General features: G+C 52.8%; 1 long non-coding RNA gene across 1 annotated transcript; it reads right to left on the reverse strand.

The window, feature by feature from the left end:
• Positions 1-328: 328 nt before the first annotated feature.
• Positions 329-20,325, reverse strand: LOC101982156. The gene is made up of 2 exons (XR_258211.2): positions 19,840-20,325; positions 329-1,720 (listed from the first exon to the last, which is right to left on the reverse strand). It is a non-coding gene; the product is annotated as an uncharacterized LOC101982156 (long non-coding RNA).
• Between the last annotated feature and the right edge of the window lie 5,584 nt (positions 20,326-25,909).

Below are 25,909 nucleotides of genomic sequence, written 5' to 3' on the forward strand. Positions count from 1 at the left end.
CAGGATTCTGATGTCCTTGCTGTGAGTTCTGATCACACCTCACTGAATTGATCTGGCGCTGCGAGAGGGAATGTTAACCACAGCGCCTCTACCCTGCTGTATGTGTTGAAGTCGAACACATTCCTTCTGAAAATGCCATCCTCCCCTCCCCCCAGACGCCATTATTTCCACTCTGTTGTCCTCTGAAGAGGACTTTGTGTTACCACATTCCAAATTCCCCAGGGCTCCCTTTCTGGGTTGATCCAAGCCTCTCCAGATCATCTTCTCTCTGTCCTGAAGGACTTCTCCACGGTTCCTACACACGTCTGCTAGGATGGACTTCCTCGGATTCTGTTTGCAGGGAAATGCTTTATTTCGGCTTAATTCTCCAAGGGTGTTTCGTTTCTCTTTGTTTATGGGTTTGTTTCAACATCTTAAAGACTCTCTCCTGCGGCCTTCTGGCTCACATCGCTTCTGATGAGCACTCATCAGGATTCCTTATCGTGTGCCTGTCTGGGAAGCACCTGTTTCTCTCTACCTGCTTCTCTTTATTCGGTGTTAGTTTGCCAGTGTGTCCCTGATTTTTAGTTTTATTCCACATGACCTTTATTGATTTGTGGATTGATACCGTTCATCTGCTCTAAATCTGTTTGCTCCTTCCAGGTCCTCCCCACATGCATGCGACACTGCTCGGAACTCCACCTCAGGTAGAGGATTTCTGTTGTTCTGGTTTAAAGACAGGGTCGCTTGTATCCCAGGATGGCCTCAAATTCAGTCTGTAGCTGAGGATGACCTTGAACATCTGATCCTCCTGTGAACACATCTTGGGTTACAGGTGCAAGCTCCCATCATGCCTGGTTTATATTGTGCTGGGGGATCGAATCCAGCTTCATGCTGTTAGACAAAGGCTGAAGCACGTCTATAGCCTTGTTGGGTTTTTCAGTTTGAACTTACACTTGTATTTTTAAAAATGGATCCATCTTCATGTCTACTCATTGTTTCTCTGTGGTCCGGACAGCTGCTTGCCTGTCTTCCTTTCAAACCTTTCTCTTCTAATTTCAACATCTGGGTCACCTCTCTCTGGGCCTGTCCCCTGAGATCTTTTCTACAGAGAGGGTGGTATTTGTTCCAGCCCTGAAGCCTTACCCGGCAAAGCTGTTTTGAACCTGTTAACAAAGGGAGCTGCTTGGCCCTTCTGAGCTAGGCCATCGTCACCCTGCTCTCAAGGCTCGTCTTTCCAGTGCTGCAGCCAGTATTTCTCAGATGAACACGGTCACAGTTGCCACATCACCTCTCCACCACTGTTGTCACACATGGTTCCAGGGAACTCCTGGGTACAGCTCCAACCTCTTGGTTGCACAGCTTCCTTCTCTCTATGCCGCAAATGGCAGATACCTCAGCACCCCAAACACCAACCTCTGCTTCCTCTGTCTGCTACAACCAGTGCACCATAGTGGTCCCCACATCACTCAGCAGAGGCCTGAGAACCTCCTCCAGGCGGAAAACTTGGGGTGGCTTGGGGCTGTCTGTGCAGCGCCTGAAAAATGCTTGCTCCATTCAGCTGGTCACAGTTGCGTTGCTGTGTCAGACCCGACAACTTCAAAGAGGGCAGAGCCACACTGGTTCACAGTTTCCTGAGCTTCAGCGCAGGGTCAGCTGGTTCCACTGCTCTGGGCCCGAGGGAGGTAGAGCATCCATTACCCAGCAGTAGTGTGATGGAGACTTCTCGCCTTACAGCAGCCTGGAAGATGAGGGTGGGAGAAAAGGAAGAGAGGTGAGGAGGAGGGATGGCAAGAAAGGGAAGAGAAGGAAAGAAGAGGATGGGTGAGGAAAAGAAGAGAGAGAAAGGGGAGAAAAGAGAAAGGAAGAGTCCAGGATAAGATAGCCCATAAGGGATGTCCCCAGTGAGCTCCTCCTCCCACGAGGCCCCGCCTCCCTGTATTGTCATCATAGTGGGACTCTCTCAGTGGACCTATCCACTGAGTAAGTCAGAACCCTCAGGATCCAGTCACCTCTCCAGTGTTGCATCCCCAGCTGGGAACCCAGCATTCCACACAGGAGCCGGTCAGAAGACATTCTGCATCTAAATCACCACACACAGGTTTTATGCGGCTTAACAGTTGTCTTTGGCAGGCATGGCATCCCAACGTCTGTCTGTTATTCTAATCATGGCCAGAAGCAGTCTCACCATCCACTGCCTCCTGTAACGTCCTTTCCTTCCATCTGTGATGGGATTTCTTCAATACCCCGGTCCCACTAGAGCCCTTTCCGTCCCCACCAGAAGCCGTTCAGATGCCACGTTATTGGGTACATTTGGGGATCTCTGCAGGGGATGAGTCTTACTCTGAGTCTGCCAGTGCTCCATGGGTGCTCAAGGCTAGCACCTCACCTGAGGAAAGTGGCCAGGCTTTCATGGAGTTACGTGAGCACCTTGTTGGTATCAGCACACAGTATCTACAGACATGGGTTTGGGTGGTGACTGTTCTTCCTCATACCTGTTTACTTTCTGCTGGGCAGAGTGGATGTCTAGAATGCAAAGATGAGGGTCTTTGGATGCCACCATCCCAGATTTGGGTCCAGGAGAGCTGGGAAGTGTGTTTCTGCTTTGTAATTAGTTCAGTATTTAAGAGAATGTCTTTAAACATCAACCGTGGTTCAGGCTTCAGGGATGAGATAAAATGCCCTGCCCTGGAAAAGCTATGATCCTAGAATAAAGGTAGCAGGGGCGGGGGGGAGCAAAGAAACAGGCAAGTGATGTCCATCAGGAAGCCCGTGTGGCATGAGTTTGGGCAACCTCAGCCCATCCGGAGCAAGCTTGGAAGCCCTCCTAGGAGTCACCAGGAGGAGGGGGGGCGGGAAGGAGGGCATGTGGAAGGGGTGGGCGTCTCCAGAGACTGGAGTTCACATGCACTTCACAAGTCCTGAAACTGAAGGGTCAGGCGCAGAGTGCTGTCACAGGATGGTGGCCAGGGTCCAGAGGTCAGTGAGAAGTGTCCAGTAGCTTCAAGTTAGGCATTATGCTCATAAGTTCCACTGTGGCCACTTTTGGGTGGACGGGCGGCAGAAGAGAGGACCTGAGCAAGGGGGACAATGGGGACTCTTCCGGTGATGAGAAGAGAGGAAGTGACAGGCTCAAAGCCTGCAGTCCCACTTTGGAAGTTTCTGTCCCCACAGAAGGAGCAGAGCTGAGAGTACACATCTTCACATGTTACAGAGAATAACTGGACGTGAGTGACCTCTCTGTGGATGCTGGATGTCTGGCTCTTGTTAAATGCCGAGGAGACCGAAGCTTGTGGGAGAGGGCCAGTGCCTGCCCAGCTTCACAAGATGCATACAAGGTATAGAGTCAGATTTCAGGCCGGACAGCCAGCAAGTTCCCTGACAAGTCGTGGACCATGACACGTGTGGCTCCCGGGTGCTCTCCCTCCCTGTTTATGCTCTCCCCACAGCCACACTGTTTTCCTGAAGGAATGAAGTACAACACACCCATGTGCTGTAGCTCCCTTTGGCCCTTCCTTGCCTTCTCTTTCCTGCTGCCTCCCCTCCCCCACCCCACTCTACTTTTCCCTCCCCCACCATCTCTTCCCCCTCTTGAGCAGCAAGAGAAATGGAAGTCGAGATCTTCTCTTGGCGATAATTATTGAAAAGTTCAGCCGGAGACAGACAGCGACGCTGCGCGCAGGCGAGCAGGGGAGGGACATTAAAATGCATACACACACAGCTTGCCTCGCAACAGATGTTGGCATAATTAGAGAGGAAAAAATTATGAAATTAATTTGTGGTTCAATGTAAATTTCACCAATGGGGAGAAAGCAGAGCTCCAGCCACCTTGTGTGCACACGCGGGCTTGCACACATACCTGACACGCCTACACGTGTGCATGAGCAGCTCACAGACAGACGTGTACACACCTGAACATGCAGACTTCAAATTCCGGGGGAGTGGCGATTGTCAGGTCCTTTCAGGGGAGAGGTGGGCATGACAAATAGGAAGGAAGGGATCAGAGAGGGCATCATCATGCTCAGCCACTGGGATTGCTGAAGATGGTTCCTCCCGCACTGTGGGAGTGGGGACTTGGTGGGGACTGCACAGCTACTGGAGCTGGATGGGTTCTTACGTATCATAAGAGCTGGAGTGTGGCAGTTCCCTATAGTTCCAATGCACATGGAGCTGGAACCGGGGTCTCACCAACCTATTCCTCACTGTGTGGTGTCTCTGACACGGCCCCCAGCTATCATTCATGGGCAGATTAGAACAGAGAGAGCATCCTGGGTACCAGGGAACAGGCAGGACCTTGTGGCAAGGGTGGGGTGAGGGGATCCGTCAGTCCTTGGTGTGAGGATCAACATGTATAGCTTGGCTCGTCAGCGGTCCTAGAGGGTGGGTACCCATCCATGGTGGAGACAGCAGAGAGGGACATTCCGTGTAGCCAGCGTCCTGCTCAGCGCCACCCACTCAGTGCTGCTATCAGCCATCCTAGGGGACCTCCAGGGAGCCTGCAGAGGGGTCCCTGAGGAGGAGGGCTTACAGAAGTACCATTCACCACTTCATAGAGCACACACAGGTGAGCCTGCCAGGCTGGGACTGGCTCTTTTTTTCTGTTTTTTCGTGACCACGTGACCTGCCGGTACATTATTATATCTTCCCGATGAAGACTGTGGCTGACCTCCCCACTGGTCACCCTGGGCTGGTCACGGGCTGGCCTCCCCACCTGTCACCCTGGGCTGGTCACAGGTGGTATCTCTGAAGGTTTCTGCCCTATACTTGCCTCCACCCGGGTCCACTTTCCCTGCCTGGGACAACGTAAACTCACCCAGCCTCCTGCACTGTGGCTTTATCTTTCAAACAGTGTGTCAGCCTGGGGCTGGATTTCAGCCATGTTCCCCACCCCTCCTGCTCCATGGTGAGTCTTCCCCTGAAGCCCTTCCCTCCATCTATCTGTCCAGTATGTCCATCATTTCCCATCTGTTCCTCTCCTGGGCCCTTTAGCAGCCGTAGCTATGAGGACTACCCCCATACGGTTGCCTTGTGGGCTGTGGGACCTGCACCTCTCACCAGTGCTCCCCTGAACCCCACCCCCTATTTATGTTAACTGCATCTTCTAGATCCCCAGATGCAAGTTAGTCAAGCCTGTGGTTCCTCACCCTGTGTTCCCCCAGGGTCACCCACTATGTGCACCCTCCATAATCAACTTGTTACCCCCCTTCTCCAGGAAACCCTCCCTAACTTCCCTCTGCAGAACAGGATGCACACAGCCACATCACTCAGTGATGCTTTATCATCAAGGTTTGTGCGCGCCCGGTGCCTCCTTCCTCCACCAAGGCCACAGTCTGTAGATCAGCCTCTCCTGGCGCAGCTGCTACTGGCACAGAGAGTTCTGCTGACAAGTCTAGACCCAAGGGGGTCGGGGAGATATGAGGGGCCAGCTTGAGGCTGTCAAAAGCCCGGCTCATAGCAGTTTCACACCTAGGGAGAGCAGTGGCAGGCACTGTCACCTCTGCTGCACTGGTGGTGCTGCCAGATGCCAGGCAGTGGCCTCGGACCCAGCGAGACCAATTCGTGTTCCGCAGGTGGTCTAGAGTCCCAGAGACACTGAGGAGTAGCTTTAGCATAACTTAGGAGGGTTATATATCTTATTTATGCTTACTGTGTGTGTGTGCATGTGTGTGCATGTGTGTGCGTGGATATGCGTGTGGGCGTGCACATGCTACTGTGCACACATGGGAGAGGGCAACTTGTATGAGTCAGTTCTCTTCTGCCATGTGGATCTCCCAGGGATCAAACACAGGATGTCAGACTTAGCAGCAAGCATCCTTTACCCTCTAGGTCATCTCATTGGCCGCTAGAGCAGGGATTTATATGTTGCCTGGGGCACCCTCAGGCCTAGACACACACAAGGTGCTCAGAAACACACTAAGGTTCCAAGTGATTGTGTTAAGAATCATGAGACCTGTGGGTGCGGGAACCAGGGCTGATCCTTGACTTGTGGTACCACGATAGTGTCCTAATCTGCTGCCTCTGTGGATAAAGGCAGGGGCTGGGTAACAGGACCCAGGTGGAGGTCCACAGCCACGCCCGTCTCTGGACCTCTCCAAGGTACTGAAACGAGTGCTGAGTGAGGCTAATGCCTTGTGCCAGAGGCCAGGGTCTGGGAGTTCTGCTGGGCTTCCCTGCACCCCAGCTAGGCCATCTGTGGTGAAGACCAGTATTCCGTATACTTGAGATCAAATGGGTGAGATCAAGCCTTGGGGTGACAGCCTTCACCCCTGCACTTGCTGTGTGTCTTGGTCTGTTTTTCCATTGCCCCTCTGACCAGACACGCAGTACCATCTGCCCCACTGTGTGCTTCAGATTGAGCTCAGGCGCTGTCCCCATGAGGATGGAGGGAGCCATGCTCACTGCTGCCTTCAGGTTGCTTTCAGCTCTTGTGGCCTCAAGCCCTGTAAACACATATCATCGCTTACAGCCAAAATAAGGAGTAGAAGGGGAAACTGAGGCTGCATGAATCCACATGTTCCTCAGGGGGACCCTCTTTAGATGGGCGTGCAAGCATCTGAGGCACACAGGGAGAAGACCACTGCTGAGTAGGAGACAGTGTAAGTCTTACACGAATGATGGCACAGCTAGGGTGTGTATGGTGCATATAGAAAAGATAGAACCGGAAGTCACAGGTTAGTGTGTGGCCTGCCTGAGGGACGGTGTGTACCCCATGTCGGTGTGGCATGTAGACATGTGTGTTTCAGGGGTTGTCCCAGGCAGCCCCCGCCAGATCCACTCCCCGGCTCATTAAGGCTCTCCCATTATTCTGACATTTGTGCGCATCACGTACTGGCAAGAAGTAATTTACTTAGAAGAAATTAAAAGTTCATTTTAATTGAGCGCACACTGCAGTATGCAAATGCACAGCACATTATGTACACTGATGCAGAGACAAAGTCATCATCAGTGCTTAACCCTTCGTGTGCTGGGCTTCTCAGCTCCAGCGGGGGCTCCAGGCCTCGGAAGGGCCTCCCGGTCCCCAGCAGGAGGAACCAGCAATGCTTAGAGTCTTAGGAAATCTCTCCACAGGACCACTGCCTTCACACCAGGCCTGGGGGCAAGATTGCAGGCTCAATCCATCCCAGGTCCAGCTCACAGCCTGAAGTGATGAGACCTCAAAAGCAGACCCTGGGTTCTGGTGGGGACAAGTGCATACAGGTCTGCAGTGGCCCAGGACAGGCCCAGTACCAGTGTGCAGGCTACCTCTGAGCATGCCTCCTGGTGGATAGGTAAGGTGCCAGATATAGCGGGCCTGGTGTGGGCGTGGTCTCCTGTAAGAGGAGGAACCACAGCGACCACCATTCCCGCAGGATCTGAGAGCTTTCCCACAGCCCACGGCAGGACTGTGAGTGGTATTCCACTAAGGTTGCTCTCGTCCTTGAGGTTAAAGTCCACCGCATGCGCCAGGGCTGGATGCGTCCCATCCATTCACTACTCTTTAGAAGCCCTTGAGGTTCAGAGAAGTCAGCAGCTCCTACACTTCCTAGAGAGGTGTGAAGAGGTGGGACTGGAGTCTGGCCCAGCTCCTGGAGTCCAGACTCTATGCTGAAGGACTCGGGGACACCAGGAAAGAGAGATGTACTGGGACTTCTCCTGACCTTGTCAGACCTTTCCAATGGGGTTCTTGTCCTTACCCAGAAAAATAGAGGTGTCAGGTAAGGAAAAAAATAAAAAGACCCATCGGGAACAGCCAGCCTGACCCCTAGTCCCCTCCCAGGGGGCTCCAGCAGAGGCTGAAGCCAAGGTAATAGGACCAGGGTGTGGGTGCCTGGATCTCTGGGACCTCCCTGCTTTACCTACGGATGGGAAATACTAGGCCCCTTGGGATTTCTGTGTGGCACAGCCCAGGCAGCAGGTGGCTGGATGAGTCTCTGCCCTCCCACAGCTTCCCCTCTGGCCCTTCCCTCTCTGGTTATTCTGTATTGGGCAGCAGGGAACACCTGTTCGGCATGGCCAACCCTCTCCAGGACAGAGCAGAAGGCCAGCTCCCATCTGGCCTCCCTGGGGGAGGAGACTGGTTGGGAGCAGGACTCCCACCGGAGCCCAGGCTGGTCCCTGGGATGTTGTTTCCACTCTGGATTTTTGCTACCTGTCAGACCTGGGATCTTTAATGACAGTGAAATGAAGCTGCTTCACAGATGTGAGATGACAGCCAGCTGCAGGAGGCAGACAAATTACCTCCAGACCCAGCCCACAACGCCCACACATCCACACAAAGGAAGCCAGCCTGCCTCACTTGGATGAGCAGGAACGGCAGGGGGCCTGAGCAAGCTGTTCCTGCTTCCCCAGGGCTCCCGCTCTGCTGCAGGGCAGTGCCTGCCCTCCTAGGCAGTAGGGGCAGCCTGACTACAGCCTTCTCGCCCTGACCTTCGGAGTTCACAGGCATGGAACCCTCTCCTGGCCACAGCCATGTCTCCTACCCAAAGGCCGGCTTTTCATCTGTTAGCCATGCATCTCTGCAGCTCCTGATGAACACCTGCTGGAGCAGGAGAAAGGAGGGCGTGTGCCACTATAAACCCCAGGGAGCAGAGGTTCAGAGAAAGGAGGTGATGGGGGGGGGTGAGCCAAGGAAGGGAGGGAGATCACCGAGGGAAGGAAGCTTGGAGAGGTTAGCCAGTACCAAGTTTCTCTCAATTGGCCTTGGCTAGGTGTGAAGTGTGGGGCTCTTTCGCCTTCCCTGGAGCTCTGAGATCCTAACTGGGTGAGAACTTAGGCCAATGAAAGGACTCTGGGCCCACATTGACCCAGGGACCTGTTTTGGCTGCGCACCTGAGATCCTTGGGTCTCTCTGTTCGCCACTCCCAAACAAGGCCTTACACTTTAGTTCATGGGCCTTGCCTTTTCCTATGCAGGAGCCCAGGGAATCAGGGAAGAAGAAATACGGCCCTGAGCACAGGCAAGGTGGATACAGGATTGGAGGGGGGTGTCCGTCCCTTCTGTCTATGAAACAGAATAGCAACTGTGACCCAGGTGGAACTGGCCTCACACCTATTCCCTGTTGCACCTTCCTCCCCAGGTAGTGGGGGTTTGTCTCTGTGCCCTCTGGGCTCTGGGATGTGTCCCTAGGGTCTTCCAGTGCAATCAAATCCTGATCCTATAAAACTCCCCCCTTTAGACACACACCTGATGGCTCCCCTGGGGGACGGGAATAGCGTTCTGCTGATGGCTGTGGGGCCTTGGATGAACTACTGGACTCTGTGTGCCTCTTCTGGCACACAGCTGAGCTTGGCTAAGCCACAAAGAGGCTCAGCCCTGCCTTTAGCCCTCTAAGTCTGTGGGTTCAGAAGTCTATGGGGACCAAGTGTGTATTCAGCACCTGCTCCTGTCTCCCGCATGGTCCCATCAGTGTGAGGTTCCCAGCAGCCTCTCACTCACATCCCCTCCATCATGGCCAGCAGTGTCCTGGTTCTAGGTCTCATTTTGCATTTCAGGTCTACTGCCTCTGTTCTGTCCTGCCCAAAGTAGGCTTCTGGAATAACCGGCACAGTCCTACTCCAGAGCGTTCCCATCTCCCTTGTTTCTCGGACCTCAGCCATGTCCCTCGAATTGCTGGGACTCACGTCTTGTCACCGAGACCCTGACTCCGCAGTTGAATGATAGGGCACTTGTAGCCATCAGTCCTGTGATGACCGCGTGCGTCAGGACTTCTGGGCATTGGTCTCACTGGGCATGTGCCACGAGTCAGGCTCAGTACAGGGCGCTCTGGCATTTACCCCGGGCCACGTCACACACGTGTGGACTGAAGGCAGTGAGAAAAACCCCATGACGGCCACAGGTGGTGAGCAGCTTGCCTCTGGGTCTCCGGGCTACTGTGTTTGAAGTGACCTTCAATGCCGAGGCCATGTGGACTCTGTGAGAACTTGCGTGGGGCCCGTGTTTGTCTAGAGGGGGCTTCATCTGGAGGACATCTTGGTGTTCATGTGTTCCATGTGGCCAAAAAGCTTCAGCTATGGCCTCCCAGAGCTCTGGCTTCCCAGCATCTTGATTTCCATTCTCAGACCTTTGCCTTCTAACAGCCCTCTGCTTGGCCTTTCCTGATGGCTTAAACCTGCCTCCAGCCACACTTCTCTCCTGTGAAGAACCAAGCTGCCACCGCTCTCCCAGGTACTCTGTCACAGTTTAGTCCTCCGTGAAGTCATCGGGCACAGTGTATTTTTTGCCCCGGGGAAACGCACAGCCCTGATGAAAACCAGAGTGGCCTGCAGTCCCCACAACTCACTGTGCCAGGCAGCATACAATCTGGGGGAGGTCTGGCTGGTTTTAGAACACACACTGGGGTCCACCATTCAGTCCTAGCCCGACACATCACAAGTCCCTAAATATGGTGGGGACAATTGGCCCATTCCCCTGTGTTTCCTTTGCCTCCTTCCTCACATGAGCTCCATCTATTGGAGACGCATCACATTCTGCAAGAGCCAAGGCAGGTGCTGCTTCCTCCAGGTACTGGACTCTCCAGTGGATGCTCGCTCCACAGAAGGCTGGGACCTATTTGTAGTATCTCTCTCGTCATTGGCCACTGCAGTCACTAAGTGGCCTGTGAGGAAGGCAGGGCAGCCACGGCTAACCTGCCACTTGCCATGTACCCAGCATTGCACTGACCCTAGACATGGGACACAGTGAAGAATTATGGAACAAACCAGCAAACAAATAAAGGCAACAGAGCCACCAAAAGGACCCAGACACCTGCCTCCTAAAGATCAGCCAAGGAGGGCCACTTGGGGTCATCTGTGGGTCCCTACACTGTCTAACATTGAAGTGACTAGATACATGACCCTGCAAAGCCAGGGACAGCTAGCTGCACCCAATGGGGTGTCCACTAGAGCCCAGGTGGGCTGAGTTGGGTAGGCAGGGTCTTTGGAGAGGGTTAGCTGCACCCCCGTCCACTCCCTCCCAGAGGCTCCAGATGGAGAGTGCAAAGAGTTAAGTCCTCTGTGAGCAACTGCGAGAAGAAAGTGGTAAACAATTTTTCTCTCCCTCGGCTAAATTAATATGCAAATTCCTAAGCCCCCTCCACTGGCGTCCCCTGCCTTGAAATTAGCGAGGTAGAATGCTTGGGCTAATTATGCATTCAAACGAGCAGGCTGCGTTCTTGCGGCGCTGAGAGGATGCGGAAAATGATTGTGAGAAGATGGAATTGACATTCGAGCGGGTCCTTCTGGGACATCTGGAAGTGCTCTCGCGTGCACAGCAGATGGAACCAGGCAGTGACCGCCAGCCATCCCTGGTCTGGAGGTGGGTTCAGAGGCCAGGGGCTGCTCTGCGCTGTCGCGCTAGGGGGAGAGTGGAGACCGTGAAGAGCCGTCTACTCACCGATTCCCCACCAGTTAAGCACCTTTATTCCCGTCCTGACAAGCAAGATGCTCCCCCGCACGCCTTCCACACTGCTGGTACCCACAGCCAGCACCACGGCAGGGATGCTGTGTCAGTAGTACCCAGAACTGTGAGGGAAGGGTGAAGCAGCTCTCAAGCCCTTTCAGGTAGAGCCCGAAGGTCACACTCCAACATATCTCAGTCACAGCATTCACCATCCACGTTAAGTATTCCTCTGAGGTGGAGCTCCTCAGGGAACGGGAGTTTGCGTAGCAGGAAGAAACAGAAAACAGAGGCTGACTGGTGCCAGTGATGGATAGGGAGGCCAGGACAGCCTTAGGAGCTCTGACACTGTTGAAAGCTGAAGGTGGTCCAGACCTGGAACTCTTTCTACTCATATCTACTGATGAAGTCTACCATCCTTGCCTCAGTCACAGCCCCCCAAGCTAAATTTCTGCTGGATAGAAGGCTGTCCCTTCTTGCCTTGGTCTTATGAGTCTTGGCACAACCTCTCCTTCAGCTCCATCTCAGCACACCAACTGCTGATCATGTGACCATGCAATCATGTGACCTTGTGAGCCCAGGCCATGGTCTCCTCCCTGGGCTTCTAGGCTGCTTTTCTTGTCAGGTTTCGTGGTAGCCCCTCTATTCCTGTAGAACCTCGATGCTTACTGTTCCAAGAATCGGAGTGTGGTGTTTCCTTTCCTCTCTAAGTTCCTGCAGAACTGTGTTGTCTTGTAATCTCAGGAGCCTCCACGGTCCCAGGCCTGTACCTCAACACACTTAAGATCTGCCAGTCTGGCTACTACGATGGCCAGTCACCACCATCACTACCATGCCGATGCCACCACTGTTATTGCCGTTACCCTCATCTTGCTATTGCCACTATCTCTAATGGTTATCACTATCACCACCATCATCATCACCATCATCATTACCATCTTTATCATCACTACCATCCCCATTATCACCACCATAAGCTTCACAATACTGACTCTGCACCAGAAGTACAAATTATGTCCTTACATCAAACCCTAACACATACACACCGAGGAACAGTAAGTGTAAGTCTTTGTCTACAGGTAAAGAGGCTGGCATTGCTGAAGGCCGAGACTGAGCTTGACTGAGATCTCCCCAACACCAGCATCCCAAGTTCAAGGCTCTATCTTTTGCTTCTTCTCATCAGTCAGAACCATGCCTTCCAATTTAGGGATAAGGGACAAAGCTGTCTGCATCCCAACCGTGAAGGCAGCAGAGTCAGTGGTGTGCCAGCTTCACAGCCTGTGGGACTAGAAACAGTGTGTGCTCTTAGCTATCAAGATAACTAAGAATGAGCTTTGCAATTACAAATGCCTTTACCTCTGTCAGTGTGTGTGTGGAAGGCCAGAGGCAGCTGGGCTGGGGAGTGAGTCAGACCCAACTGCAGTATTATGATATAACCTGGCACAGGTACCCTTCCCTTTCCAGCAGGCAGGCTGGGATCTCAGAACCTCCCAGGACCTGCAAGCTGTCGGAGACCTTGGTTTGAGAGGAATATAGGCCTCCCCTCAAAACCTCTACCTAATTGCTGTGTGGGACTAGGCTCTGAGGAGGCAAGAGTGGCTAGTGGACTGGACTGCCACAAGTCACAGCCTTAGACCCAGGGCTGGGACTGAGCAAATCCTCTCCTCTCTGCTGCCCTCAGTTTCCCTTTTATACCACCGGAGTGTTAGACAAGACATTTTCTAGTCACCTGCCTGAAGTTCTATGATTCTGAGTCCAGGTTCTCGTTGGCTCATTTACCCATCGGTCCATCACTCTAGAAGTGTTCCTGGGAAGCCTCTAGGCTCAGTACAGATATTTTTTTTTATTTTTATTTTTTTTCTCAGTACAGATCTTAAAAGCAGATTCATATCTTGGGTTTCCAAGACAAGACATGCATTCCAGAATGATCCTTTAGCTCACAGAGGGGAAGGGAGGCAGAGACCTATAGCTGAAGCAAGACCAGTGCTGCAACACAAGAGACAGTGCCCTACATAGCACAGACAAATGCACAACCCTCCCTCCTCCACCTGCCATCTTCCCACCTGTCCAGGGAGAACAGCCAAGGTTTCCCAATTCAGAAGGTACAACACAGAAGGCAGTATGGAAGTCCCGAATCCACCCCCCCCCCCGCAATGGGTAGCGACATGGGGATGGATGGGTGATGTTAAATATTCATCAGATGCAATGAAGTTACTGGAATTGCCCATTAAGATGTAACGCGCAATTTGCAGCTTTCTCCTAACACCCAGGGCAGACACTCGTCAGCGGGATGGATGGCGGGCCTCAGAGGAAGACGAATCGCCAGGGAGATGGTGCATCTCAGAGCGATCAATACAGACCGGCAGCTCCAAGCAGCCCGATAGGCGAGCAATAAGTAGAAGTAAAGAGACAGGCAGATTAATTAGGCCTCTTGCGGGGAGGGGTGAGAGAAAGGCCTGGAGCACAATCTATAGGGGAGGATAGGAGGAGGTGTTGTCTTGTAAGGCCTCTACAGTGAGCATTGAGATCTTGGGCTCCCAACTAGGACTGGCCCCAGATGTGTTTTGATAACAGCTGACCATGTAGTGACCCCAGTTCTGGAAGGCCAGCTACATGGGGCCTAGGTGGAGCCACTGACTCCTGTGGGCTAGAACCTCCAGAAGGGAAGAGACCCACAGCGTCCTGTCTCAGCACCAGGAACCAGCTTCCTTCCTGGAGAACAGAGCTGTGGGAGTCTTGGGGTTCGGGGTGCTTTGTCCCTCTGATGGTGATGCATGGCTCCGCTAATTCGCTGCATGAGGCTGTTAATTCTGGCGCAGCTGCTGCAGCCGCCCTCCAGGCGCTCCGAAATGCTGGGCTGTGGAGCTTGCTGCAAATTAGCACCATTTGTTCTGCGGAACATGTTTCATTTCTACACGACACGCATAGCTTATTACCTCGCTGGCAGCGTGGGGAGAGGCAGCGGGGGCCAGAGAAGGGAGGGAAGACATGGCCTGGACCCTTCCTGAAGCCAGCCCATTCTCTGCTAACCTATTGCCTGTGTGGGGGAAGGGCATTAGTCCTGGATTCAGTGAACTTGGGAGCCCTGGGAGTCCCTGTGGGGAGTTCCTGGGGGAGGGAGGTTGCTGCTCCAGTTCCTGGTGGCTGGTCCCCAACAGGCAGCCAGGGCTCCAGGTAAGGGTCCGAGCCTCTTCCATCCTGACTCTGGCTGCAGGCAGCTCTGGGATCTCTCTGAGCCATTTACTTCCTTGACTGTGGAGACAATGAACTCGGAGATCCACCAGCACAGCTCCCAGCTCTGTGGTCCGCCCGCCTGCTGAGTTTCTACTTTGCTCTGCTCAGCGACAGTCATCTTAGTCAGGCAACTGACAGAGACAAAGACTTAACCCAAGGACAAATGGAAGCTGATGGACCTGGTGCCCCAGTGAGTCTGCTGTGCTACTCCTATGGGGACCATCCCTGAGCCTGAGCAGATTAAAGGGCTCCTTGGTCCCAGGCAGGTGGGAAGAAGATGGGAATTTTCCTTCAACCTATTGTGGCTGTCAATCATGAACAGGAACTACAGGATCCTACGGCCTCACAGGGTTACCCCTCGGTAAAAGATTTGGGTTGACTTTGCCTCTCTGCTGACCAGGGATTAGGCAGTCCCATTGGGGTGGTATAGAAGTCTTTGTAGAAGGCCCTTTCCTTCTCTGACACACGCTGCAGGCCCTTAAGTGCCGTGGTGTCCCGAGGGTCTCAGGGCAGCACTCCATTGTACCAGAACACAGGACAGGCAGACAACCTCACAGCTCATCAAGAGAAGAACTCTGGGGCCAAGATCCACACTCTGAAAGCCAGGAATTGCGCTCTCAGGGGCTCCAGGTCCTCTTTACTAGGACCCAGCAGCCCCTTGGGTCCTTGTGAAAGCAGCTGAATCAGAAACTGCTGCAGCCCCAAGTATCTCCTGGCACCATATGAGGGAACACCAAAGAAGAGATGAAAGGATGAGGTTGTCTAAGCCCTAAGAAGCCAACATCAGTGGCAGAGTGAGCCCGGTCATCACCAGCTGCTGTGCTGGAGGGTAAGATTCGGGCAGGCAGTGAGCTGAGCGCTCTCTCCCAAGCTTGTGGCTGGGATCATCATTACACACATAGGAGCACTTGGCCCAGGGCTATTGATCCTCAGCCATGCTCTCAGCTCAAAACTCTTCCCGGGGGCATCTCTCTCAATCCCACCCAGAACCATGATCAGAGCATCCTATGAGCAGGGCATCAAGGAACACAACCAGATAGAACTGGTGATGATGTTGGAGCCAAGGGCCATGGAATCACCTCCGTGGCTCTGCTCACAGACTCTCAGCAAGTCATCCATCTCTGTGATGGCTGGAGCCTGGGCACACTGCACTCACCCTCATTTAATAACCCAGGAGCAAGAACTGGCAGAACCTTGACTTTGGGTGGGACCGTAAGCATATGTTAGGTAAAGGGCTTCTCCCCCTAAGTGTGATGTTGGGTAAAGGGCTCTGCCCCTAAGTATGATGTTGGGTAAAGGGATTTTCCCCCTAAGCGTGATGTTCGGTAAAGGGGTTCCTGGAGCTGCTGTCACACTCAAGGGTCTTCCAGACAGCAGAGCAGCAGCTACTCATGGGTGAGAACAGAAACAGTCCTGTGGAAGGGAGGCTCCACATAGACTCAGGAGCCCTGCAACTGGTGAACTGTCTCGTGCTATTAGTGTGGTTGGAGTAAGTGGGTGGCAGTCACCTGTCATATATATAATAGCCTAGCAAAGGTACCAGGGTCAGGCCCCAGAATGTGGAGACTAAGACCAATGGGAGGAGTGAGTGGGACATGATATCCAGACAGACTCGGAGCTGTTGATGCACCCAGGACATGAGATAGACTAAGAATCCACTCCACAGCGCAGAGATCTACCTATGTGGCTAACCCTGCACGATGAGGCTCTGGAGTTGGGAGGAATCAGGTCGAGGTATTGACAGGGTAGCTCAACACAAAGATGGGGGGATGAGAGACTGTCCTACCTGCTGTGCCCATTGACTTTGAAAGGAGGGCCACAAACTGGTCAGAGGAACTTGTCCCAGTCTAAGGCTGGTATGGGTGCCTTGCCTATTTGCACCAATAGTTGGCACGGGAGCCCTAGGAAGGAACTATCCCCAGGCTATGGCTTTCTGTAGACATGGTGGGGGTGGCCTTGAGCTGTCTTTTGTCCACCATATTTCCTGATCTGGTAGGCCAGTCCTCTGCTGAATAAAGTAGCTAGGCTTTCCTGAGAGCGTTTGAGGGCTGCAGGGGAGCGTGACACTCCGAAGGCACAGCCATGTCCTTGCCTCCACATTAGCAAGCTCAGCCTCCAGCCACAGAGCTTGTGTCTGGGGGATTTTCTCCTTAATCTCAGAGGAGACAGTGGATGGATTCCAGTAACCAGACTGGTCAGCCACTCCCAGCAAGAAGAATATGGGTAGGCTTATAAGGTTGGCACGCGCCTGTGGGACAATGGAGGACACGGGCTGCTCACCATCTCTGGACTTCCCTGGTAGAGTGGGATGTTCTTTGGGGTTGTCTGTCCACCATGGAGTAGCTTATCCTATGCAGAAAGGCCTCTCCAGCCCTTCAGAGCCAAGACCTTGCTGATATGCTTAGATGCCGACCCTGGGCCCTGGGAGTCTGGAACGGAGTCAGAGTGGTCCTGAGGCAGGGAGAAGGATGAAGTCACAGGACACTCTGACCCTTCTCAAGACAAGGGGTGAGTCCTGTCCAGCACCCATGGGGTGTTCTTGCTAGGTGCCAACATTGGGGGAGCTAGCTGCCAAGCTCCCGGTGCTGAGGAAGCTGCAGAAGGCGTTCGTGTCAAGAGGCAGAGAGACTACATGAATATTTCATCAGGGAGCAGCGTGCGGCCCAGGAACATCTGGTGGAGTCTCTGGGGAGCTAGGCCAGCACAGAAAGCAGGCACTGTGAAATTTGGGAGGCAGAGGGGGAGGAAGGAGCTGGGAGGCAGGTGGGATGCCAACCTCCCTGCCTGACTCCTGATCCGCAGGCACTGTAGAGCTCGGGACGAAAGGGCAGGTGGGTACACAGCTTTTCCTCATCCAGAGGGCCCCCAGCCCTGCTGTGTTTTACCTTTATCAACATCAGCAAAGACCTGCCCAACATGGAGTAGTCAACCACCCTATACCTACCCTCCAGGCCAGGCCATAGCAACTCTGGATGGGAGGGTTCCTAGGGAGTTCCATACTGGAGACAGGTTAATACTCTCCATAGACAGAGGTGACAGGCACAGGCATACTACTTACACTGGCCTGGAGCTAATTGGAAGGCCCAATGGACATCTAGGGTCTCTCCTCTCATAAGTATATTTGTGTTGTGGACTAAGGCTATGCTAAGGGCCACGGGGCCACAGTGGACAGCTAGGGCCCCCTGAAGACCCCTGGGTACTCAAACCAGGGACTCTGAACCAGCCCAGCATGTTCCCTTCCCCAGACCAATGGCAACTTGCCCGGTTGAATGAACCCAGACTCCCTAAGGCCAAGTGTGCACAGTGCAAAGTCTTCAAAGCCATTTCTAGCTCTTTTTGATTCTCATCCATCCTACCGTACCCACCTGGACCCAGAGCCAGACAGTCAGAGGGTCCACTTGGACCATGGCCAACCAAACAGACCCGGAGACTATAGGTTCTTGTCCTCAACTGAGCCTAAATCTGGTCAGACTGAGCTAGCACCAATGCCCCAAAGTTTGCTTCTGAGAATCCTAGGCTTCAAGGCGATAGATGACACTGAGTCTGTACTTTGGAGCTAGGAAGCCCAACTGGGATTCCCTTTGAGTCCTGCCCTTGAGAATGTAGGTTGGTCACCTGTTTCCTTCGAGCTGAGAACCAACCCTTTGGTCCTGTGGTCCTGTATGTAGCAGTGACCACAGCAGGTCTGTGTCTTCTCACCTTAGTTCTTCCAAATGCCCAGTGGGCACAAACCTTCTCATCCCCAGCCCTGTGCAGAGCCATACCAGAAACTGACTCACCCAGGACTTTCAAAGGGAGCCCTCTCCTCACAAGGCTTTAGCCAGCCTCTGTCTAAAGCCTGTAGCCCACTGTGGCAGGACTTTCCCCAGGCTGAGGATGGATCTCTGATTGGCTAAGCAGTGCTGATGTCTGGTGGCCCTTTCCAATTGGGTTTCCTGTGGGACATTCATAGCTCAGCCTTCGCAGGGCTCTGAGCCTCCCCTGGAATTTCTCCTGTTTTCCCAACTGCCTGCCCCAGACAATGTGCCTCTCAGTCTCTTGATCTTCAGGACCCCTGACCTGATCCTTCTGGGGCGTCTCCTGTGCTCACCTGGGCTCTAGACTACACTCTCCGCAGTCCCAAAGCCTAGGCCAACCCGACTCTGAGGAGGAAGCGGAGTGCCACAGAGCCTGCACCAAAGCTGATGTCTTTGCTTACCTGAGTGCCCTAGATCTCTGTGAATGACACCTTCCTGAGATTAGAGACTTCCTAGAGCGTTACACTGGATCAGAGTGGCCCAGGTCCCAGTGTGGCCCTGCTGTCCCTCTTGTTATCCCACCAGCCTGAGACATGAGTCCCAGAGCCCATGCCAGCCTCTGCTGGGGAAGGAATAGAAGGGAACGGAAGAATGGGAGGGGGGAGGGGGAAGCTGATTTCCATGTTTGCCTGGAACCTCACTTAAGGAAAGGGAACTGGGCACAAGGGCAGCACCTATATCCTTGCCTGATCCTCATTTCCAGCTGGTACCACCCATGCCATACTAGACGGAATGTACCCATCCTTAGCCCCACCCTTTCTGACCAGCCCGTGACCACTAACGAAGGGGGTGGGCTTTGTCCTTGGAGCTGCTAGGAAATCTCAGCCACATGCTCCTCCCCTCCAGAGCCCACCCCACCCGTGCCCTCGGCAGCTGGCTCCTTGGCACTGGCACCCGGATCTCTTTGACGGCACATTTGGCTTCAGTCCCATCGATCTGCACACAGGCACCGAGGTGCCAAGCCTGGCTGTGGGCAAGGATGGGGGCTCTGGGAAGATTGAGTGAGTGGGGTGCTATTCTCGGGATGCTCCGGAACCTTCCAACATAGTCCCAGCCCATCCGGACCCACCTGCCAAAGGATCGACCCCTTTATGGTCAGGGGGCCTTGCGTAACCAGGGTAGAGTGAACTGTCCCTGTGAGTACGGACGTTGGTGGAAATGATGCAGCCTTGAGACCACCATGGGGTGCGGCTGCTGTATTCCCGGTTCCAGATGGCCCACCCAGGCCAACACAGCCCACATCTTTAGAACACCATTCAAGCACACATGGGCAAGCAGCGGGCACCAAGACACATTAAAGGGCCCAGAGGGTACAGGGAGATGATCTGGGCATGAGGCAGCCAGACCCCCTCAGATCCGGTCCTCTCTGAAAGCTGCCATGCCGTGGGATCCGCACCCAGGTCAGACTTAGCTTCCATCTGCACCCCAGCACAGATACCAAGTCCCTATACTTTAGTGAGCCCCACTTTCCCCTTACCTGTTCCACGCTGGCCTTGCCTACATCCGCCTGCTCCCCGGCTGCGGCAGCGCTGCCAACTGTCTTCCGTCTCCTAACATGGGCTGCCAGCGATCTGCTGTGGGTTTTGTTCATGGGGTTTGGCCTCATGCAGCCACTGGCACTCGAGATGGCAAGCGTCCATCTTTCTCCACACCCATCCCTCACCTCTGCAGTCTTCCTGTGCCTCCTGTGTCCCCACGGTGCCCGCTCTGAGGGAGTTGGCACAGACAGAACCCGGCCCGCCTCTGCAGCTGAGGAAAGCCATGCTTCTTTTTTCTGTATTTTAAACACACACACACACGCATTCTCTCTCTCCACACACACACACATGCCAAGCCCCCCACCCCCGACAACACGCATCCCTTCTGTCAGGAACAGACCCAGCCAAGAAAGCCCCTCACAGGCGGGGGCAGAGCGGAGGGGCTTCGCATAGCTGGTGTAAACCCAGCCCCATGATTCCGTCCCTTCCTGGCCCCGATGCGCTGCCTCTTACGTAAACCACCAGGAAGGAATCAAAAGGAAGCGCAAATCCGTGTCACATTTTGGAGCCTCCTGATTGGGCACACCTTTTAACTGACTTGGTCCTTCCAAGCATGCTCTGGCCTCAGCCATCCTGAACCCTGCCTTGCTACCCATCTCCCTCGTCATTGTCCCACACAGCTGGACACTGCCAACTGGCCTGTGCTGCAGTGACCACATCCAACACCTGGTGCCCATTCCTGGGGGATACTGATTTTTGAGACCAATTCTGGAGTACCTGCTGAGTACGCTGACGTGACCTGCTCACTGGTTGAGAATCTAGTTGCTATGATACAGAGATTTCTGGGCTCTTTGGGTGTAGCTTCAGGTCCTGAGCTAAGCCTCAGGAGGCCAGAAGAGGTCCCTAGGGGACATGAGCGCCAAGGCCAACCCCAGGTTGGGGACAGAAGATGGAGGAGGGAAGGGGTCAAACCTCCAGCTGGCTACCCCAGAGCAGCGAGCCCACCCGTGCCACCTGCCCTCCGGATGGCATTTGTGTTCTCTGTTGTGGGAAGGGCTTTACTTTTGCCCTCCCACGAGAGGACGCTCCTGAGAGACATGGTAGAGCTCCGTGGAGGCCTTCGTACGGCGCACGATGTGGCCTTTATGATGAAAGGCAGACTGTGGTCACGTGGTCGTCATTCCTCGTCCTGCTCCTGTCCCATCTTAGGACAGATCAGGAGCTCAGAACTGGGGCCCGTCATGAGAGCTGCTCCCTCTGAGAGAGCATCAAGGAAAGGAAAGAACTGGACTTTGTCCCTCCCGAGTGATCACCCAGCCTTGACTACCCGCGTCTCCCCTGTACCACTGCTCGCCAGTTCTTCTGTGCAGTAAGAACATCACAGGCAGGAAGAGATGCACACAGCCCCAGCCCAGGTCAGCTATGCGAGGCCCGTCGACACACCACCCCTTCCCTTGACTTGTCTTCACCAAGCTTTGGCTATCATAAGGATGTCTGTCTTTTAACCACGCTGGCTCTGGGAACAGACGGAAGGCTGGCTTTCTGTCTTAGGAGGAAGGGTCCAGACCTCAGGATAGCAGCTCTATCGGCCATCTTTCTGCCTTTGGAGGTCCCCATGTTCAGGATTCCTGGGCTGGCCTGTCCATCATTCCTATAGGGCCTCAGTGATCTGCAGAGCCTGGGCCATCTAGAGTTTGCACTTAGCAGTTCTGAAGGGGCTTCCAGCCTGAGATGGGTCTTCTTTTGGTCAGGAAAATGGAGGAATGGTCCTAGCTGTTTACACCCTGTGCCCTTGATGGCTCAAGGATTGTTGCACCTAAGCCTGGACCAGCATGGCTCCCAGAAGAGTGGTCCAGATGATGGCATTGGTGCAGGACAGTGGAGGAGAAAGGACCCACTGCTGACCTTGGGTATTCTTGTTTCTGTTGCTGCTATAAGCACTGTGACCAAAAACAACTTCTGAGAGGCAAGGGTCTGTTTTATTTTACAACTCCAAGTTATGGTCTATCGCTGAGGAGAGACAGAGCAGAGAACAGAGAAATGCTTCTTATTGACCCCCTTCCTGTCTTCCTCTCTGGCTTACCCTTGACTGGCTTTTTATACAGCTCTGGACCACCTGCCAGGGAATGGCTCTGCCTACAGTGGGATGGGCCTTCCTACCCAGTTCATCACAGACGTGTCCACAGGCCAGCTTCATCAAGGCCATCCCTCAATTGAGGATTCAGCTTTCACCTGTCTCTAGACTGTGCCTAGCTGGTGATCCAAGCTAACCAGGACCGTGTGGGGTTGCTGAACCACTTAGGGTATCCAAATGGCCTTGGGTCTGACACGGGTCGGGACCAAGGCCTTGTTTATTTATTTGTGTTAATGTAACCAGCTGCTAGGTGGATCTTTAAGGAAGCCTTCCACACTTCCCGGAGATAACTGTCTGAGATGTGCCACTGGTGGGTCAGGCCCAGCAATTCACACACACGACTAATGCATGTGACCCATGTGTGACCCACAGGTGTGGCCTGTATGCCTTCCGTGGTGCTTCTTTATGAAAATAGCTGTTCTTCCCCTCCTTCTTGTCTCTGTTTGCCACCCGCCTGTCGTGCGTGTGCCCAACAGGCAGAATGGGTAGGTGTGATGTAAGAGATGTTAACTTCTAGTTCTAGTAAGTTCCATGCTTCTTTGTGTCCAGGTATCAATCTTTTGGCCAGCTGGGTTTTTCCTTTACTCTTTTGTTTGTTCATTTTTCAAGATGGGATTCTCTGTGTAACAGCCCTAGCTGTCCTGGAACTAGCTTATGTAGACCAGGCTGGCCTCGAACTCACAGAGATCCACCTGCCTCTGCCTCCCAGCTTTCCCCTTACTCTTAAGTTATCCTGATTTATCTCTCACTCATTTCCTTACTGGCCTTCATTATTTTGCTATTGACTGATGAGGACTCCTTGTGCATAGCAGGCATTAACACCATCACACAAACAACCATTTTCACTGTCTCCACTCCTGAGGCAGAGAACAGCACCTTCCTTCAGTGCTGTGCTCTGTCACTGTCCCTAGCTGTTGTACAGTCAACTCCTGCAGGGTCATCGGTGTTATCCCCAGGCTCAAGGGCAGATTCACTTCTGTCTCTATTGCAAACGTTTCCAGTCACACTGGCGCCTGACTCCGGTAAGAAATGGTCCAGAATCACCTATTTGATTTCTCCTCTGGAGAGAATCTTCTTTCTCTGCTGCAGAACAAGAGCTTGTCCTCCATTTCCGGCATGTCCTCCATTCTTTCTATCTGAAGGCCTCCCTCAGTCTGCACACAGGTCACTCGGCTCTGTTATTTTACAACCTGCTGCTTGCTAGCAATTCTGCCAACCCCATTATTGGGATCCATTGTGATTATTAAAGCAATAGATGTTAATTCGTTGTTTTCTCATGTGTGGGTTTTTGTTACTGTAACAAACGCTGGAGACCTGGCTGATAAGGATAAGTAATTTATTTTGCCCCCCTTTGTGGAGGTTCCTGACCATAGTGGGTTTGCCTGTAGTGAGGCAGAATCCTGGTAGCAGTATGAAGGGAGAAGGACAGAAGAAGGGCTGGGCCCACTATCCCCTTCTCAGGCACACCACCGAAGACCCAAAGGCCCCTCTCTAGACCCCCTCTCATAAAGCTTTCATCACCCCCCAACACTACTGCATTGGGGACCAAGTCTTTAACATGTGGGACTTGGGGGACATTCCACATCCAAAATACAGCATTGTGGTACAACATACATTATATAAAACACCAGTCCTACCTGTCTCTGCGGACCACACTGTTCTCTTCTCCTAGGAACCTCAGGGTGCGGAATCATGCTATGCTTTTTGTGACTGGCTCATCTGGCATACCACGACTCTCTTGGGTTCCCTTACGATAGAGAACATGTCAGAATCATATGAAAATCTTGGAAGGTTTATTTAAGACATCTCTTTGGAAGTTTTACCAGAAAAGCATTGTGTCTATGGCTTGGTTCTAGAGGTACCCTACTGATATCTGAGGTACTCAGGCATCTCGGTTTGCCTCAAACTGTGGGAGTTCTTCCTCTGAAGATTTGGTACATATTCCTTAAAGCCTTGTTAATAGCTTTCTGGAAGGTTCTGTGCCGTGCCAAGTCTGGTCCTGCACACGAGACTCTTGAAGAAGCTGCTGATGGGAAGGTATCCATCCTGATAGAGCAGGAGCTACTCAGAGCTCTTTAGGGCACATGTGCACACACAAACAAATGAATGTAGTTGTAAAGTCTTAATGTCCAGCACTGTCTCTGGAGAGACACATACTGAGAGAATCTGGGTGGGAAACGTGGCCCTTCTTCACACCTTTCCTTCTAAATTGTCTGCAAGTTGGGAATTATGTCAACTCAAAAGTTAGAAACCTAAGTAAATATCCTCTCCTGCAAAGAAATCTTGGATGGCAATGTACCAAACAAAAGGTCTTCCAGGCCCTGAGGCAGGCCTGCCATCTCAACTGTTGAGGAAGATGGGGCAGGAGGACAGAAAGTTTAAGACCAGCTTAGACTACAGCGTGAATTTAAAGCCAGCGTGGGCAGCTTCTCAATACCCTCTCTCAAGTTAAGAAAAGTAAAAAGAAGCCTGTCCTGGTTAGTTTTCGGCCAACCTGATACAAATCTAGGGTCATAAGGGGAGAAAGAAACTCAGCTGAGGAAGCGTCCACCAGATTGACCTGGAGGAAAGTTGTGGAACATTTTATTGTTTAATGATTGACGTGGGAAGGTCCAGCCCACTGTGGTGGGTGGTGCCACCCCTGGGCAGGTGGTCCTGCCTTGTATTAGGAAGTAGGCTGTGCAAGCCCCAGGGAGTAGCCAGTAAGCAGTGTTCCTCCCCTGCTTCTCTTCTTGCCTTCAAGTTCCTGCCTTGAGCTTCTACTCTGGCTTCCTTCATAATGGATTAAAATGCATGCTGAGATAAATCTTTCCTCCCCAAATTGCCTTGAGCCGTGGTGTTTATCACAGCAATGGAAGGCAAACTAAGGAAGAATTGAGTTGCCGCTCAGTGATAGAACCCGCTCCCGACAGGCTCGAAGCTGATTCCATCTCCCATGTGGCAAAGAGAAGAGGAGGAGGAAGAGAAGGAGAAAGCAGAGGGGAAGGGGAAGGCGGGGTTATCTTCCATTTCTAGTGTCTGTTTCCCACTGCGGCTTCAGTCTCTGCAGAATGGGTCCTTTGGTGTCCTTGCTGGAAACACAATTGCTTTGGTTTTGATGCCAGGGTTCCCCCATCTTTGTAAACGCCTTGGGAATCAGTTCTCTCTGATTATTATGAAGAATTCAGTTGTCAAATTTCCTGAGCCTGGTATCCACTTTGGAGTATCTTTTAAATGAATTTTCCATTTCTTGTTTTGTTTCTTGGCCTGTTTGCATTTTATACTATTTTAGGAGGCTTTTTGTTGCCTGTGTTTCCTGCAAACACATGTGTATTTCAAAAATACACATTTGGGAAGTCCTCAAGCTGGGGTTACTTCTTCCGTTTTATGTCCTTGGGTCTTCTCTTCTGGGATACACGTGCTGGACTTGTTCACTGCTGGCTGCTGTTTCGTCAGGAGATCTCCCAACACCTGTCAGGACTTTCTACCCCAGTTGCCCTAGTTGACTTTATTTTTCCTGAGACAGGGTTTCTCTGTGACTGCTCTGCTGTCCTGGAACCCACTCTGTAGACCAGGCTGGACTCAAACTCACAGACAGAGATCTGCCTGTCTCTGCCTCCCAAGTGCTGGGATTAAAGGCGTGCGCCATCACCACCCGGCTATCCAAGTTGTCTTTTCCTGCTTTATCTGTATTTATTGCTTGTTACTTTGGGCTTATTTCCATTTTAATACCACTTCTCCCACAGATGACAAAGACACTGTGTGGGCCTCAGCTTTGGCAGCTCGTCCAAGATACAGGTCTAGATGTCTGGGGGTTCTTTCTGGGTAGCTTGTAATTAAAGTATTTGTTTCCCTTTTATTAAAATAGTCAGATTGTGGCCTTCCTTCGAAGTTAGGGCTTATAGCAGACTCTTAGCCATTATTTTATTGTGTTGGAGTGGGAGAAGGCGACCTGA

The sequence above is a fragment of the Microtus ochrogaster genome, chromosome 4 (genome assembly GCF_000317375.1).
Source record: "Microtus ochrogaster isolate Prairie Vole_2 chromosome 4, MicOch1.0, whole genome shotgun sequence".
Lineage (NCBI taxonomy): Eukaryota > Metazoa > Chordata > Mammalia > Rodentia > Cricetidae > Microtus > Microtus ochrogaster.